General features: G+C 51.8%; 5 non-coding genes across 5 annotated transcripts; 2 read left to right on the top strand and 3 right to left on the bottom strand.

Moving 5' to 3' along the window:
* Window positions 1-695: 695 nt before the first annotated feature.
* On the bottom strand, window positions 696-767 carry TRNAE-CUC (transfer RNA glutamic acid (anticodon CUC)). Its single transcript has one exon. It is a non-coding gene; the product is annotated as a tRNA-Glu (tRNA).
* A 288-nt stretch (window positions 768-1,055) lies between these two features.
* On the bottom strand, window positions 1,056-1,127 carry TRNAG-UCC (transfer RNA glycine (anticodon UCC)). Its single transcript has one exon. It is a non-coding gene; the product is annotated as a tRNA-Gly (tRNA).
* A 629-nt stretch (window positions 1,128-1,756) lies between these two features.
* Window positions 1,757-1,828, bottom strand: TRNAD-GUC (transfer RNA aspartic acid (anticodon GUC)). The gene has a single exon. It is a non-coding gene; the product is annotated as a tRNA-Asp (tRNA).
* A 596-nt stretch (window positions 1,829-2,424) lies between these two features.
* On the top strand, window positions 2,425-2,507 carry TRNAL-CAG (transfer RNA leucine (anticodon CAG)). Its single transcript has one exon. It is a non-coding gene; the product is annotated as a tRNA-Leu (tRNA).
* Window positions 2,508-4,184: 1,677 nt separating this feature from the next.
* TRNAG-GCC (transfer RNA glycine (anticodon GCC)) lies at window positions 4,185-4,255 on the top strand. Its single transcript has one exon. It is a non-coding gene; the product is annotated as a tRNA-Gly (tRNA).
* The last annotated feature ends 12,818 nt before the right edge of the window (window positions 4,256-17,073 follow it).

The following is a 17,073-nucleotide window of genomic DNA, read 5'->3' as shown; positions in this document are numbered from 1 at the left end:
ATATCATGTCCGCATGAAGAAAAACATAATCATGCTACAAGGGCGATTGTCACAGCTCTGGCTCCCCAGCGCCATGGCCCGTGGTCTCGGCTCCTCAAGTTCCGCTGCCATTTCTACCAAAGCCGCTGACACCCATGGAGCCCAATCACGGATCCCGCGCTCCAAGGGTCTGGCACGCCTTGGAAAAGCCAGTGCGCTTGCTGGCATGAGTGGCTCTGGCAGGTGGCCCAAACGCTGGGCGCAGATCCCCCGCAGCCGAGAGAGAAGTGGCCCGTCAGCCACACGGCTTGGCTTGGCGGAAGTCGCTCTGCTCGAGAGTCCTGGCCCATTCCGTGGCCAGACGAGGGTGCGAGGTGGGCGGCGGCAGCGGCGGCGGCGGCGGCGGCGGCAGTGGCCGCGGTCACCTGGCGGCCATGGGAGGAGAAAGCCTGACCTGGCCAGTGGGCTTTGCCGCTGAGAAAGAGTGGGAGGGAGGCGAGCACCTGACAAGGAGGAACTGTGACGCTGATGTTGCGAAGGTGGCGCCAGCGAGGCCAAAAGGACGGATGGGTGGAGGCAGGTGGGGAGGTGGGGGCGCACGTGGAGGCCGCCGGAGGTTGTGACTGGGGCGCCGGAGAAGCGAGGGGAGCCTGTTGGTCAAAAGGGGAGGTGTGAAGGGGCCTGGCAGTTGGCAGGCAGAGCCAAAGAAGGAAGGCTTCCCTGACCGGGAATCGAACCCGGGCCGCGGCGGTGAGAGCGCCGAATCCTAACCACTAGACCACCAGGGAGAGACGGCCTTCACGGCCCGGCCTGCGCCTCCTGGCCCCAGCGCCTGTGGCCCCAGCATTGGGCGCTCCCTTGGCGCCTGTCCCCTGCTTCCCTTTAAAACAAACACCGGCAACCAGCCCCCCAGACGCCGGCGGCAACCCGCCCGCCCCAACCAGCAGCTCTGGCCCTGTTCGCAGCACACCCTCCAAACACCGCGCCCCTCCTTCCCGGGCGCACACGCACGCAGCCACAAGCCAAGCTCCGACACGAGCTCCGCGCCCGGGACCTCCGCAAAAGGTCGGCCCCGCTGCGTTGGCCGGGAATCGAACCCGGGTCAACTGCTTGGAAGGCAGCTATGCTCACCACTATACCACCAACGCCGCACGGCGCGGGCAGCCCCGCCACGCCGGCCCGGGGCTCCCACGAGCGCGCCGCCCACGCCCGGCGCAGCAGCGCCCCGACGCCCCGTCCGTCCGCCTGCCCGCCCGCAGCTCCGCGCTGCCTCGGCCCCGCCAAAGGCCGGCCCGCGCCCCACCGGTGCAAGGCGAGCGCGGCTGCCCCGTTCCGCCCCCGTTCTGCGTCTGGGGGCGCTCTCGCTCCCTCGCAGACCCGGGCCGCGGGAGTCCTTCTCCACCAGGTGTCCGGCGGGCACACGGCCGGCGCCCACAGGTTCCTCAACTCCACCGCCTCCCACAGGCCGCCGCCGGGCCCTGTGCCCTGGCACAAAGCCTCTTCCCACAACCACTTTGGGCCGGCAGCTCGCTGGGCGCGCTGGGGGCCAGAGGAGGCCGCCCGGCTGTGGCGATCAAGCGGCGGGCGAGAAGAAAAGGGAGGAGGCCAAGGGGGCCCCTGAGGCCAAAGGGGCCCAGAGGGCACAGAGGGCCCAGGGGGCCAAGGGGCCAGGCAGGTCAGGCCCGAGATGGCGCCCTGCGACTAGCTGGAGGGCGGAGGAAGGAGAAGGAGGGCCCACAGGCTGGGTCCGAGGCGGCGGCCCTAAAAGGACTGATGCCTCCCCGTCGGGGAATCGAACCCCGGTCTCCCGCGTGACAGGCGGGGATACTCACCACTATACTAACGAGGACGACGGCCACGGTCGCCGGGACGCCAGACCCCACTCCGACCGCGGACGCCTAGCCCTGCCTTGATCCCCTCCCCCGACCGCAGGGGCCCCGCGCGTGCTCGCCCTCCACCCGCCACCCGCCACCCGCCACCGTTGGCGCGGCCTACCCCGACACCCAACAAAGCACCCTGCGGTCCCACTGGGACCCGGAGCCGGACCCCGACAGGTACCGGAGCGGCGCGGAACCTCCCCTTGCGCCCTGCCTGCCGTCTCCAGCGCGGGGATCGCGCCGGCGGGAAGAGGCTGCGGGCGAAACAGCCAGGCTGCTGCTCCTAGGACGTGGTGGGCGCGCGCCCTGCGAGGTTCCGCGAGCGGAGGCGCGGGCGCGGGCGCGGGCGCGGGGGCGGGCGGCGGCGCCCGGCCCGACGCGGACCGTTTGGGTCCGGGGTGGGGACGCGGGGGCGTCCACGCCAACGCCGGCCGGCTCCGTTCACTGGGCGCCCGCTCCGCCCCCGCCGTCCGTCGGTTGCGCACCCAACCCAGACAGGCGCCGGCCAAGGGCGCCGCCGTTGGCGCCGGGTCCCAGCCAGGCGAGCGGCGACGCGCCCCGGCGCGCCGTCAGGATGGCCGAGCGGTCTAAGGCGCTGCGTTCAGGTCGCAGTCTCCCCTGGAGGCGTGGGTTCGAATCCCACTCCTGACAACCCGACCTTTTGGCCCGCCCGCCGGAGGGCAACGCCCATCGCAACCCTGGAGCACCTTTGGTCGGTTCCTGCCTTGAGCCCTTGCCCACTCTCCAAACTCCGGCCCCCTTGAAGCAAGCCTCCAAAACGCCGCCGCTTCTCGGGCACGTCCCTTCTTCCTGCCCACCCGCCGGCCGTCGCAGAAACAGCCCAGGACCATGCGCCAGCGCCCGCGACCCTCCACCAATTGCCCTTCGGACAGACGCACTCCCCACCACCTCACACGCCCTCTTCCCTGGCCCCACACACAGCGAGCGACCGCGACCACCTTCCACCCTCTTCCCTACCTATCTCCTCCGCCCGCCCGCCTTCTCCTCACTCGCCCAAACAGACGCAGCCCAGACTCTGCCCCTATTCCTCCTTTTCCCGCCTTCCTCCCACCGGCCTCCGTCCAGCGCCCAGCGCCCACCGCCTTGAATCGCCGCTGCGCTGCCCAGAGGCCTCCGGCGTGCACAGCCCGCTCGGTTTCACCCTCCAGCTTCTGACCGCCCAACAGCAGCGAGCGAGCGACCCGCTCTTGGAGCCGCGCACACTTCTCCCACCAGAGGCACGCCATCCAACATCCTGCCCTTTCCTCCGACCCCTCGGACCCCGCCTGCGCATTCCACTCTCCCGACGCCCTAGGCAGGTCGCCGATCTCACCTCGCTACTTGTGCTCCCTTCCCGCTAACACCTGCCTGCCGGCCCACCTGCAGCCGGGACGCCTGCCGGCCAGTGGCAAAGGGATCCCTGCACACAGCCTGGCAGGCGAGTCCGTACCTGGAAAGATAGCCAACGAGGAATCACGAGCGGAAGCCCTAGATCCCCGTCACGCGCCCACAAACGCCAGGCCCCGCCGGGACAGCTCTGCGCCACACCACACCGCATCCCCAGGCGGGAAGCCGCGGCCTGGGCCGTCCCAGCCACACCCAGCGCGCCTTCTCCCGGGTCAGCCAGCTGCGGCTCTGCCAAAGCGCTCCTCCGCTCCTTTCTCGCGCTCCAGCCTCCCAACCAGCCCATCGGGGCCGGACCCCGAGTGCGAGCCGGTGGCCTGGGTCAGAGCGCAGAAGCGAGGCGCCCACGGACTTGGTCTGCGTTTCTGAGCCGCACGCGGCGGCTGCGAGACCCGTCCCCCAGCACCGCGCCCGCTCGCTGACACGCTGACACACCCACCCCCACACCCACCCGCAGCTGACACAAGCGAGATGGCCAGCCCGGCCGGAACAACAACAACAACAACAACGACGACGACGACAACAACAACAACAAAGAAAACAAAACAAACACAAAAGAAAAACTCTGGGTCTGGGCCGGCGATCCGCGCTCAGCAAGGCCCGCCACAGCTCAGCTGCCCGCACGGGCATTCGGGCGCGGGCCACGGCTGGTCCTTCCCCTGGCGACCCCGGCGGGCAGTCTCTGGGCTCTGGGCGGCAGAGAAAGCGCAAGACGGGAGGAGTCGGCCTCTCTCCCTCCGCTCTCCCTCCGCGCCGCGCCCCAGGTCCCTCGACGTGACGGGAGCCTCTCCTTCTGCTCGCCCCGTCGGGCCAGCCTCTCGTGGACGCCCCAATGGGACGGAGGCCCACGGCAGGCGGTGACCAGTGAACGGCGGCTGGTGGCGAGTTCCGCTGTGCCAGCTTCCGTTGGCATTTACCATCGGTGCATGGGTGGTTCAGTGGTAGAATTCTCGCCTGCCACGCGGGAGGCCCGGGTTCGATTCCCGGCCCATGCAGCACGCCCTCCCATTTTGGTGCTGCTGCTGCTCCAAATGGAGCTGCGCTCGCCTCTGCCGCCTCCTTACACTCGGGGCGCGCCAGCGTGTCCTGCAACGGCTGCGCTCCCACGCGCGACGACCCTCTGCCCTTTCTTCCGTGCCTCTCTCCACTGACTTGCGGATGAGGCTGACCCCTCCCCCCTTCCTTGGTAAAAACAACCCCTCCAAACACGAAAGCACGCCAGACACCAGCCCTTGGCAACCTCCTGGTCCTGTTTCTCCTCACTATCCTGCCACCACCTCTGCCCGACGCATTTCACTTCAAGGAATATCGCCAGGCACCACGGGTTTGCACCCACTCGCCCCACCTCTTCTCTTCACCCTTCACCACCTCTACCTCTTTGTCTCTCTCTCTCCCCCTCGCTGGTTCCCCACATCCAGAAAATGCTCTTCCAGTAGCAAGGAAGTCGCCAGTCCTGGGAGTAACTCATTTCTTTCTCCTAGGGGTCACACAGTCCTTTACGCGACCACAGGAGTATACGCGTGGCACGTGCACCGTCTACATTCACCATATTCTGGCTACTCCACACTCCCCTCATTCTGCCCGCAGCATTACTGCCCTGTTTCATCTCCCTACCTAACTCCAGATCACCTCTTTAGTGGAGGATACTGCTTTGTGTCCCTCCCTGGGACCTCTTTTCATCTCAGCCCCTGGCACATGCCTGAGACCTGAATGTGCCTCCTAAAGATGGCTTATTTATGTCTGGGGTCCACTTGCATTCCCTACCCCTTTGGTACGTGGCACGTGGCCTCCAGTCGCTCTGTCACGATGTCTGCCCCACCATGGGCTGCTCGCTACCTCACCCCAGCCCCACTCCATGCTCTGACCACCGGCCCATGTAGCATCCCAGTGTCCACTGTGGGGGTCCCCTTTGACCACACAGACTTCCTTCCTGCCTAGACCAACCTGATGTAAATGTACTGTTCTGTGCAGCCTTCAGGGTCAGCCCTCCCTGCCCCGCCTTTTTCTCACCCCCACCCACCCTTTCTCTCTCTCTCTCACACATACACACACACCTCTCTCTGTCTCTGTCTCTCTTTCTCTCACTCTCAATGTCTCTCTCTCAGGCAGCTCTCCCTCTCACCATCAATGCCCCTGTCTCACACGATTCACATCCCCCAGTCCTAGCCTGCTTCAGGTTGTGTAACTAGCTGGCATCCCTCATATCGCACAGGTAGCTGGCACAGCCAGCTCGGAACATGCCCCCATGCACTAGGCATCTGACCAACCTCCTTCTGGCTGGACAGCCTCACTCCCAGATCTTACTAGTCAGGCTTTGCATCCCCTGGACACCCTGGACTCTTTCTCCCACCTCCCAGCATGCGGCATGCTTCTGTCCTTTCTTTGGTGTCAGCCCCTTGCCCCAGTTTGGGGTGGACTCCAGCCACGGGAATGTGCACCTTCCTTCGTCACTGTCACCCATTGACATCCACCTGCATCATGCTGACGAGCAAGCCAGCCTCCTGTGGGGGTGGCAAACATCTCTATCTCTGATAGGGTCTGGTCTCTGCAGGTTATCCGACTGTGCCAGGATCCCATGATGACACGTGACAGGTTTGTGCAGTTGGTTGGACATCCACTTTGACCCCAAAGAGTTTTTTGGCAGTAAGTCAACTGAGCTCTGCTTTTTAGTGAGGAAATCAACCCCACAACAAGATCAATGCAGGGATAAATAGAGGGTTGGAGAGCTGTTCTATGGTGGGGCTGGGAAGAAATTCTACAGCAATTATAGGTGTTGCAGATAGGTGCCATCTCCTTATGTTCCTTGCCCTTTGGAGATAAGATAGAGTAGGTGAAGACACGGGAAATAAATGTCACCTAGAAATCTATCTTGAACCCTGACTTTCCACACATGCTTTGGTTTGCTTGGCTGTTGGCTTTTCCCCAGGAGCTCCTGTATCTCCGTGCTTCAACATCTGTTGCAAGGTTGGTCTAACTCTTGGGACCTCTCAAGATTCATTTTCACATCCAGAATAGGCAAGAAACTTAAACTTGTCAACTGTAAGTGGGAGCTTGCATACATGCAGGCACTCTGCCTTGCACAAATATAGGCACAGACACACACGCAAACGGGCAACTGCTGGCACATTTGCATGCCACCTAATCTTATTAGAATCTGTGCAATAAACACATAGTAATGGCCAGCTAACGGGTATATGAAGAAAATGCTCAGTATGTCCAGTCGTCAGGGAATGTAAATCAAAACCACGATGAGATTGCATTTTACCCCAGATAGGATGGCGACTTTTAACCAGAAGGGAATATAACTGAATTTGGAGAGGAGGTCGATAAAAGGGAATACTTAGAAACCTATCTCAGGAAGACAAATAAGTACAGCCATTAGTGTTAAGAAAGTGAGTTTATTTCAAAATGGCAGCATGTGCATTAAGAGCTAAGGAAGCATAGGTGGAGTCAGTTTAAATGTTAGCTACCTTTCCCTTGTTTAATTCTAGTGCTCTTGTAAGAAATACCAGTTTAGCTAGTTGTGTGCTTGTGCCTGGAGAGAAAGACACACGTTAAATAACTTCATTTAGAGTGCCTAAGGCATATCCTACCTGATGGAGTTCTTGCTCCACAAAGGAACTTCCATCCTTGAAGAAAGTACAGTCTGTATCTTCTAGGGGGGTTTCCATGAGATCCTCCCTGGCTGCAGAGGTCTGTACCACTTGTTCACAGTTATCTTTAGGTTTCCCAGTTTTCTAGGGATGGATAGCAGCTGGGTTTAGGTGACAGCAAGTTTTTAACTGGATTGAAGGCCCTTCTTACAGCAGAGCCTGATATTTAAAGAGCTGTCTGTCCGTTAGCCAAAGGTTTCCCCTAGAGGACAGCAATCCTGCTACACTATGTGGAGGTATAAAGAGTTTTGTCATTTTCCAGGGGTAACTTGGTAGCCTCTGGTACCAGTAGGACCACTGCTGCTACTGCTCGGAGACGTGCTGGCCATTCTTTAGTTACCAAATCAAGTTTCTTACTCAGGTAGCCCACTGGTTGTTGAGCTGATCTTTGGGCTTGAGTTAAAACTCCCAGTGCCATTCCCTTCCTTTCTAACGTATAAAGATTGAAGGCCCTCCCTGTGGGAAGGCTGAGGGCTGGTGCCTTAAGTATGGCTTGTTTTTGCTGGTTAAAGGCCTTTTGAACTTCAGGTTCCAAGGTTAGGAAATGAGTTTTAGCTACCTGAGTTTCTTTTGTAAGGTGTTATCAGGGATGAGCTGTCTCACCATACCCAGGTATCCATAGTCTGCAAAATCTTGTCATGTCCCAAAATCCTCTTACTTGCTTGAGGGTCTTAGGAAGGGGGAAGGAAGAAATAGGTTCAATCATTTCTACCCCTAATGCTCTAGTCCCTTCAGACAACAGTAAACCCAGGTACTTCACTGAGATTTGCCAAAGCTGGGCCTTGGATTTTGAAACCTCATATCCTTTGTCAGATAGGAAATTAAGAAGAGCTTCTGTATCTTCCTGAGAAGCTTCCTCAGCTGGGACACAGAGCAGGATGTCATCTACATACTGCAAAATCCTGACCTGAGGATGAGAAAACTCAGAGGGGTCCTTTGATAGTGCCTTTCCAAACAAGTGAAGACTATATTGAAATTCCTGAGGCAGCACCACCCATGTTAGCTGGGTTGTTTGGCCAGAACTTAGAAGACAAACAGGTATGGAGAGTTAGGATGTAATGGTATACAGAAAAAGGCATTCTTTAGATCTAGGACTGTGAACCATTAGTTCCCTCAGGTATTTGAGTTAGCAAGGCATAGGAATTAGAGACCACTGGATGAATTAGGACTGTGGCCTCATTAATGAGGCAGAGGTCCTGAACTAGTCTCCATTCCCCATTGGGTTTTTGTACTCCTAATATTGGGGTGTTGCAGGTGCTTTTACAGGGTTTGAGGAGGTCCTGCATTTTCAGGTTATTAATAATGGCTTATAGCCCTTTCCTAGCTTCTGACTTTAGGAGATATTTTCTCTGGTTGGGAAAAGAAGTAGGATCCTTAAGGTTGATCTGGACCGGCCTAGTGATTAAAACTCAACCTTATTCTTCCTTCAGTTGCCCATACTTCTGTATTAATATTAGCTTCCACCAGGGAAAGACAAATAGTTTCTTCTGGGGCTATAAGGATGCTGGCGGCCATATGAGCTAAACTGTCTCTATCTAGTAAAGGAGTGTGACTTTCAGGCACGATTAAGAAGACATGTGTAAATAATAGGTCCCCTTAACTGCAAGTAATGAGCTGAGAAAAATATTAGGTTAGAATCTTTCCTGAGATGCCCATCATGGTCATGCTATGGGAAGAGGGGAGGCCTGGATTGGAAAAGAGAAGAGAGAGTCTGGATTCAGTGTCCAGAGGGAGGTCCACCCTCCTGCCTTCAATTTCCAGAATCACCTGGGGCTCCTGAGCAGAAATGGAAGTTTGAGCCTCTGGAGCCAGGGGTTTGAGCTCTGGGGCCCATCAATCCTGTTGGACCGTCTGTGAGATTGGTTCTGAACCCAGTGACCTCCATCTCTGGGGACAGTCTAATCTCCAGTGGTCCCTGATATCAGCTGGACAGAGTTGAGGTGGCTTCTTCTTGCTGCCTGGACAATCTTTCTTAAAGTGCCCTGACTTGCCACACTGGTAGCCACTCGTGGATGCACCTTGGGGATGCACCTTGGGGATCCCAGACTTTGCAAGCTTGCAAAGCAGCTACTAGAGACTCTGTCTTTCTCTTGTGTTTTCTGTCTTTCTCCTGGGGCTTTTCCTGGTCCCTATTATAAAAGACCGAGGTGGTCACCCTCAGGAGGTTTTCCAAGGTCCTATCTGGTCCTATAGCCTGCCTCTGCAGTTTCCTTCTAATATTGGGAGCTCCTGTGTAATAAACTTGTTCTTTAGGATCAGCCATCCCTCGACTGAATAAGGGGATAAGGAGGTGTGTTTTATTAGTGCATCTCTCAGCCTTTCCATAAAGGCTGAGGCATTCTCATCTGGCTTTTTGCATATTCATGAACAGTTTAGAGTAATTAAGAGGTTTGGCCCTAGTTCTTTGTAGGCCCTCCAATATGCACATTAAAAAGTGTTTCCTTTTCCACTCATCTTTGGAGTCATTGGAGTTCCATTCAAGGTTGTCAAGAGGTACCACCTCTCTTCCTATTGGGAATGATGATTCCTCTATTTCTTTGCCTTCCATATTTTCTCTTTTCCTTTTTGGCCTACTATAGGAGACATATTCCTCATCTCCAAACTTCTCTGCTGTCTGTAAAGCTGACTATTTTTCAGCTGTGGTTAGGGTTTGGTTTAAGAGCAGCATAACATCCCTTCATGTGAGGTCAAACACCCGAGTTACATTTTGGAAAGCTTGTGTATACCTATCAGGGTCATCAGAAAATCAGCCTAATTTTCCCTTTATTTGCCTAAGGTCCTGCAATGAGAAGGGAACTTGAACCCTAAGATGGTGTCACCTTCACTGGGCATTTCCTGTAGGGGTAAGAGCAAAGTTGGGAGAGTAGGGAATTGTGGAGATGTTGAAACTGGAGGAGCTGATGACAAAGTTGGAAGGGGCTCTGGATAAGGGGGACAAAAAGGGCCAGGACACTCAATTGCTGCCTCAGATGGTTCCCCCAGGAGCTGCTTCTCTAGTTTTGGGGAATCATTCCCTTTGGGCCTGCGTGATATGACTACTAAAATAACTGGGTCGATTGTGCAATGCTTGAAAAAGTTGAATAAGAAGGTCCTGCCCTTGCACAAAAGCAGAGTTTCAGGGTCAAAGGAGTCTCAGTGCTTTAGAATGTACTCAAAAGGAGGCTGGGCGTGGTGGCTCAAGCCTGTAATCCCAGCACTCTGGGAGGCCGAGACGGGTGGATCACGAGGTCAGGAGATCGAGACCATCCTGGCTAACATGGTGAAACCCCGTCTCTACTAAAAAAATACAAAAAACTAGCCGGGCGACATGGCGGGTGCCTGTAGTCCCAGCTACTCGGGAGGCTGAGGCAGGAGAATGGCGTAAACCTGGGAGGTGGAGCTTGCAGTGAGCTGAGATCCGGCCACTGCACTCCAGCCTGGGTGACAGAGCAAGACTCTGTCTCAAAAAAAAAAAAAAAAAAGAAAAAAGAAAAAAGAATGTACTCAAAAGGAGTCCTTTGTTCCCTCTTTCCTTTCGAGTGGCCCAAGGTAGAGAGGAAGACAGTGGGAGCATGCTCCCAACTGTTTTCCCTCCTTGGTTCCCTGGGCCCTGGCATCTACTAAAGGTGCCACCCATGGATGCAGGCGTGACCTGCAGCCATGGATCCAGAGAAGCCAAATGATTGAGTTAGTCATGCTCACCCATGCGACTCTAGTCCTCCACTTGTGATTTCCCTTTGACTTCCTAGACTTGTGTGATCTGTGTGGCTCTCCGATAGATGAATCTCAGGAAAGAATATGTAACAATTGTATTTGGCAAGGCCCATTAATAGAGGGAGTGTACTCAGTTGAGTTCTATAATCTGCTGTTGTGGCCTGCACTAAAGCTTTTATTCTTAGGCAGTGGTTGTAGTCAACTTCTGGACATAAAAATCTCCTTATTATTTAAGTACCATTTTAGTTGAAGGAAAATAGGTGTCTTAAAAGACTGTAGGAATCGAATGGTGGTTTTTCTGCTGATGGAATAGTATTGGGGCTAAAATTTGGTTTTGGAGGACATTTTTCTCTCACTGTTGAGTTTTCCTATTCATAGATGGGACATACAGCCTGGTCTCTAGTAGAAGCGAGAAAAAAGGGAGGAGAATTAGAAAATAGAGTGTTTCAGCAAAGGACCTTCCCAAGATGACTCATGGAGAGGATTTCTATTCCACTAGGTGGTGCTGTTTAAATATCATGTGCTCTCCAAACCAAGGGGAGAGAGAGAGATGTTTACTGGGGGGCAAGGGTGGGGTGGTGGTGTGAAACCTTTTGTTCCTAGAAAAATCACAGAAATGGCATTCCCTTGAGCTATATTCCTAGTTACTATGGCATTTGTTGATCTTGACTAACAGGATTATTTTCCTGAGCTGTATAAATCCCCACAGCATTGCATACAGAGATTGGATAAGAGACATGGTGAGTATGGACAGGAAAGCAGGAAAATTGCCATAGAAAAAGCTGGAGATCCTGTTGCTGACATCCAACAGTGTGGCAGTTGGAGGCTCGGGTTAGTCCAGAAGTGTTCAGGTAATACCGGGGTGTGGCCCTGGCCTGGAACCATCAGTTGCCTCTGGACCTTTTCCAGCCCCACATGACAGCTAGGCTCTCCATGAAGGAAACCGGTTTAAACAGAGCCAACTTTCCCAGCACTCTGAGGCCACTGGGGTATTTGCTAAGTTCCCCCCACCAAGTCTGTCATCTGGGTCTTGAGATCCATGGCCACCTTAAAGGTTTTAAACTGGCCATCAGACACTCAGTTTTTAGTTTGATATTAAAATTGAGGGCGGAAGGCCCTGAAATGAAAGTAAATATTTGGAGTCTGCTCCTATCCTCACCCTTCTGATGAATCTACTTTGGATCCTAGATGGGCCTCCACAATGAAATGGCCTCATTGTCTGAGGTGATACCCAAGGTCTGTTGTCTCACAGTCAAGGAAATCAAGAACGTGAACACACAGAGAATGAGGTTAAGAGCAGAAGTTTAATGGGTGAAAGAAAAAGAATAGCTCTCTGCTAGAGAGAGGGGTCCTAGAGAAATGGGTTTCCAGATCTGCAGTGAAACACGGGGTTTTATAGATGTCTGGTGAGGAGGCAGTGTTTGATTTACATGGGGCATGAAAGATTGGTTGGACTAGGTCTACCATTTTCATAGGTGAAAAAACTGTTTAGGACTAGGTATGCCATTTGCCTAGGATGCAAATTTCTGGCCTTCCCCACCCTAATATTTTATTATGCAAGTGGGTCTTCTTCCTGAGCTGGGCCATGCCTGTTCCTTTACTGTACATGCAGTAACAAAAAAAAAAGGGAAGATGGTACCTGAATGTTGGATATGCCTGGCCCCCGGGTAGCCCTTTTCTATTAGCACAGCTGCTGGCATTCCCCCCGTGCAAACTTCCAGCTTGCTTATGTATGTTTGCAGCTCAATGTTTTAGGCTGCTCTTTGTTAGGAAAAAATAATTTCTTGGGCTGCTTTTTGTTAAAAGAGAAGCTCTGTTGAGGACTCTTTTACCCTCACTATCTGCCTAATAATTTCTTTCTACCTCCTGTATCATCATGGCCACCAGTGGACCCACCACAACCACCATCATCACGACCACTACCATTGGCACCACACACTGTCACTTGTATCTGGCCACTGATTGGGTCAGGACTCCAGCAGCACTGCTTCCACCAAGCCAAGCCTGGTGGCTGACAGGTGGCCTCTCTCTCAGCTGGGAGAGATCTGTGCCTAATAATTGGGCCACTTGCAAGAGCCACTCACGCCAGCAAGCTCTCTGGCTTTTCCAAGGCATACCAGACCCTGAGTCCAGGGTTCATGATTGGGCTCCGCATGTGTCAGCAGATTTGGCAGGGATGCCAGCAGAACCTGAGGAGCTGAGACCATAGGCTATGGTGCTGGGGAGGAGGAGCTGTGAAAACGACTCTTTTAGCATTATGATGTTTTTCTTCATCCGGACATGATATTAATGAGATTCCTGTGATATGTTGTAACATGTGTATATTGTGTAGTGATCCAGTAGTGATCCAGTGAGGGGATGTAGGACATCCATCCCGTGGGTATCTGTCATCTCCACCTGTTGGAAACATCTCAAGTGCTGTCTTCTAGCTCTTTGGAAACAACTCTAATACATCTTTGTTACCTATAGTTGCCCTACTCTGCTATGGAACATTAGAACGTATTCCTTCCATCTAACCACATGCTCGTACCTATTTCACCAACCTTGTTGGAGGCCATACAAATGTTTCTTATGATTACATATAATTGAAGCCTGTCAGTAACAATATGAACCTGTGATCAATTAAGCAGTTGACCAATCATTACCTCCTCCTCCTTACTCTTGTTATCCAACAAATACAAAGGGCTGTAGAAGCTCAAGGGCTGCTTTGCTCACTAGAGGCAGGGAGATCTCTTCTTCTTCCCTGGTTCCCCTTTCTTTAAGATAGTTTCTTTTTTTTTTTGTTATCATTTCTGTCATTGTACCAGACATAATTACCATCTCAAGCAGTAACAGTAGTAACTGCTGTAGTGACGGTCTCAAGTAGTAACTGTGGCAGTCTGCCACAAGTGGCTCCTGAACAGGGACTATCAGGGGTAAAAAGAAACCTGAAGGGACCTGAAAAAGGCCTGCAGGGACAAATAGAGATAAGTACAGATAAGCAGCGACAGATAGGGACAGATAAGGATAGATAAAGACTAGCAAAAACTAGCAATATAAGGTCAGTGTCCCAAAGAAGTACAAAAATAGAGACTAGCAAAGACTAGCAGACATTTGCAGGGACAGATAGGATCCTATAGGGACTTGAACAAGGAAGGGGTGCTGGAACAGAAAAAATTAACAGAAAAAACTAAAACCAACCAGATAAATGAGAAATCCCATTACAAGTCTGCCAGCAGCAACATAAGGTCAGTGCTCTAAAAAGGTACTGGTCAGTGCCCTAGAGGTACAAAGAATGGGAAGATTTTTAATCAGGGTAACATGAGGAAGAGTTTGGTTATTTCTTTTCTCTTTTTTTGTTTGGAATTGGGTACATACCATTTTCTTGTCATTATTTCAGGATTTAAGAGAATTTTTTTGCCCCACCTATAGCACCTATAGAAAGTAGTGAACACGAGAGGGAGAATGAAAATTGGCTTGTACCATCTTTTGTGACTACAGAAAGGCTACCTTTAGCTTTGGCTTTCATGGATTGTAAACATGTGCTGGCACCTGGGAGGTGTGCAGGGGACTTGGGAGGTTTTCTCTGAGCTTATCAAGATGTGGGAACTGAGTTTCATTGCTTTGCAGTATTGACTCAAGTAATGGCTGCTTTGATAGCTGACAGCTCTAAAAGAAACCAAGGGTCAAGCCCTAAAGTGGGAAAGTGTTATAAGGTGTAGAAAAATTGGACATTTCAAAAAAGAAGGCTGTCATACCTCTGGGAAAAAGGGATCTTGTAACACAGTTCCCATCTTAACAGAAAAAACGCCAGGAGTTTGCTCTCCTTGTAATAAAGGAAATCATTGGGCTAATCAATGCTGCTCAAAATTTCATCAAAATGGCATCCCCCTGTTGGGAAACGAGAAGGGTGCCTGGACCCAGGTACCTCAAACTATGAGGGCATTCCCTGTCCAGACCACAACTCTGTCTCAGGGGAGGTTACCGGAGGCACATTGATTCCCTCTCCCTGGGAACACCTGGAAATGCAGGATTAGATCTCCTAGAGAACAAATTATGGTAATTAGAGGAAACAAACTAAGATTCCCATTGGTATTTGGGGATCTTTGCCAACAAGATACATTGGATTGATTTTGGTAAAAGCTGTCTTAACTTACAGGCCCAGGAGTTGTTGATTTTGATTGTGAAGGAGAAATTCAGGTAGTGGTAATGTCACAAGATCTCTGGGTTTTTGAACTGAGAGAGTATATTGCTCAGTTGTTGCTTATTCCCTGTAAATTGTACCCTTCTCTATGCAAGGAGTGAGGAGGTCAGGGATTTGGAAGCACACCTAAGAGATTTATCTATCACAACCCATAGCATCTCATAGACCCACTTGTGCAGTGTAGACTGAAGAAAAGTTTTGTGGGCTTATGGATACGGGAAAAAGTCTCCCGTGGTAATAGATCTTGAGGATTGTTTATGAGAAAGATAAGTCTTCATTTGCTTTTTCTGTGTCTTCTGTTAATCAGAAAGAGCCCGAGCCTGTCTCTCATCAGTGGAAAGTTTTACCCCACGGTAATTAACCAAAGAGGCAGAAGCTGAGTTACAGCTTGTAGAACAAATGCTAAGCAACGGCATGCCTCCTGGCTACAACCACAAGAGCCTTTGCCTTTGTTTCAGTAGATTTACTAACGTGGAGACGAGGGCATGCTTGTGTCTTCACAGAAGATAAACAAACCATGTGGGTGTCCTCAAGGTGTGTATGACCATGGAACGGGAGACTGGAGGGACCCATGAATCCCAACCATGGACCTGGTTCCCCCAGTATGAGCCATGAACCAGTTGAATTTGAATGCAAAGATGGAACAAGGACCAACTGGAGTCACACTGACATCAACCCCCATAACATGGGGACAGATCAGGAAAACCACACAGGAAGCTGAGAAACTGCTACAGCACCACAGTTTCACCTTTTGCTTGAACTCAGAGGTACAATCGATGCTTAATGGACCAATGCTTTGTGACTGAACTCCTCTCTACCCTGAATACAAGAGACTCTAATAGGCAGGAATATAATTGCCTCTATTCAGTACGAAGAAGTTGCAGAAGACGGACCTTCATCCTTCTGCAACCTGTAGGATGAAGGGTCCTCTTGTAAAAGGGAAGGGGGAAATATGTAAGAAGTATTCAAACCAGAGCAACTCTATTTTGAATAAGGGCTAAGAAAAATGAAGCTGGATCACCAACCGACAATGAAGGGTTACACAGCCTGCAATTGCCTTGCTCAACTGATTTCAAAACAAAAAGATATTGGAGGCTGCACAAATGTTTCTTATGATTAGGGATAATTGAAGCCTGTCAGTAACAATATGAACCGGTGATCAATTAAGCAGCTGACCAATCATTACCTCCTTCTCCTTACTCTTGTTACCCAATAAATACAAAGGGCTGTAGAAGCTCAGGGGCCGCCTTTGCTCACTAGAAGCAGGGAGCCCTCTTCTTTCCTGGTTCCCCTTTAAGATAGTTTGTTTTGTTTTTCATTATCATTCCTGTGTTTGTCCCTTTGTTCGGTTGTAATGATGGTCAAGTGGTAACAGTAGTAACTGCTGTAGCGATGGTCTCAAGCAGTAACAGTAGTAACTGCTGTAGCGATGGGCTCAAGTAGTAACTGTGGCAGTCTGCCACAAACCTCTCTTCACCACAGTCACCCACACACCCTCTCCAGCCTCTGATATCTACTATTCTACTCTATACCTCGACAAGGTGAACTTTTTGAGCTCCCATATAGGAGGGAGAACATGACCTTTCTTTCTGTGCCTGGCTCATTTGATGTTACATCGTGACCTCCAGTTCTATCCATGTTGCTGCAAATGAGAGGATTTTCTTCTTTTGTATGGCCAAACAGTATTCCACGGTGTATATATGCCACATTTTTTTTTTTCATTTCCTGACTGATGGACACTTAGGTTGATTTGATGTTTCTGCAGCTGTGGATAGTGCTGCATTAAACACGGGGGTTCAGGTATTCCTCTGATATCTGGATTTCCTTTGCTTTGGATAAATACCCAGCTGTGGGATTGCTGGATTCAATGGTAGCTCTACCTTTAGTTATCAGAGTGGGCAGGGATTTGTTTTGTTTTGTTTTGAGAAATCTCCATGCTATTTTTCATGATGGCTGTACTTATTTGCCTTCCTGCCAATGGTGTCAAAGTCTTCCCTTTTGTCTACCTCCTTGCCAGGATCAGTTGTTTTTCCTTCTGTTTAATGATAGTTATCCTAATTGGGGTAAGATGACAGCTCATCGTGGTTTCAATTGGCATTTCCCTGATAATTGGTGATGTTGAGCATTTTCTTCAGACACGTATTGGTTGGCCATTCCTATGTGTTCTTTGCCCACTCGTTAATGGGTTTAGATGGTATTTGTATGCGGTGGTGGTCAGCTGTGTGTGTGTGTGTGTGTTCCAGGGATTGCTTACTGTTGCTATGTTTGAATTTTCTGTGTATTC

The sequence above is a fragment of the Chlorocebus sabaeus genome, chromosome 20, assembly GCF_047675955.1.
Source record: "Chlorocebus sabaeus isolate Y175 chromosome 20, mChlSab1.0.hap1, whole genome shotgun sequence".
NCBI classification, from domain to species: domain Eukaryota; kingdom Metazoa; phylum Chordata; class Mammalia; order Primates; family Cercopithecidae; genus Chlorocebus; species Chlorocebus sabaeus.
The sequence above is the reverse complement of the archived record's forward strand: the minus strand, read 5'-3'. Positions and strand labels throughout refer to the sequence as shown.